This window comes from Anneissia japonica, unplaced genomic scaffold (genome assembly GCF_011630105.1).
Source record: "Anneissia japonica isolate Jap-2015-1 unplaced genomic scaffold, ASM1163010v1 scaffold12903_len6015_cov157, whole genome shotgun sequence".
In the NCBI taxonomy this organism is placed as follows: domain Eukaryota; kingdom Metazoa; phylum Echinodermata; class Crinoidea; order Comatulida; family Comatulidae; genus Anneissia; species Anneissia japonica.
The window spans coordinates 4,350-5,272 of NW_022685668.1; the positions used below are offsets into that span (position 1 = coordinate 4,350).

The 923-nt window shown below is 57.9% G+C and overlaps 1 protein-coding gene across 1 annotated transcript in view; it reads left to right on the top strand.

The window, feature by feature from the left end:
* Positions 1-923, top strand: part of LOC117111920 (intracellular protein transport protein USO1-like) — a gene marked incomplete at its 3' end in the record, with an annotated part of 5,559 nt that overhangs the window by 4,168 nt on the left and 468 nt on the right. The window lies entirely within an intron of this gene.

Here is a 923-nt window from a genome sequence, read left to right on the forward strand (position 1 = left end):
GGACGACGACGTTAGCGAAGACGTCCTCGTCGGCAACTCCGAAGAGAACGAAAACCCCCGTCCCATCCCGTTCGTCGTGGACTACCGACCGAGCTCCACCGCCTACGGAGGGTTGATCGGAAAGGACGAATGTTCGTTTCATCAGCTTCTGAACCAAGCAAGACGGTTCGTCGAGTCCGAGGACGAAGTACCGGAGGCGGCGAAGAGGTTGTCCAACAGGTACGGTTCGACGGCTTTCGCGCCGACCGTGGTTTACGCTGATCCGCCCACGCCGGCCACCAGATCTCTCGCGAGGTTGATAGCGTTCATGGGAAAGATTCCCGGCGTGACGCTGCTGAAACCGAGCGAATGCACAGTTCCCATCTGCTTTCTTTCGAGCAACGACCACGCCGGGTTCGCTGGAAGGGGAGACACGCGCTACGTGCTTTTCGAAGACGACGCCGAAAGCATAAAGTGGACGGACACGGATACGCTCGTCCAGTTGGCCGAGAGGATACTGGATCGCAATCTCGGACACGATCCCGGCGCGGTGATTGTGGAAGATGTTCGACGACATTGACGACCCGGCAACCAGTTCCGACAACTTCCTGCTTCTCATAAGCATCCTGCTTGCCGACATCGTACCTAACTGCGAAGAACGCGAGAGGGAGAGACGCGAACTCGTCACTTCCGTTTTCTGAATGTCTTTCGAAATTTGGAGGAATCTCGAAGTGCGCGTGCGAAGGAGATGGTCGAGGTGGGCGCGAGGGAGGAGGGCGATCGACGCCGACCGCCGTCTAGAATTATTCGAGGGATGTGAGCAGGAGGAGGATGACGACCACGACGAAGACGATTCGTTGCAGGAGTTGTCTGTGGATCTGCAACGACGGTTGGAAGCTGCGTGCGGAAGCGGCACAGACGACGACGTCGTTCCCTTCTACGCA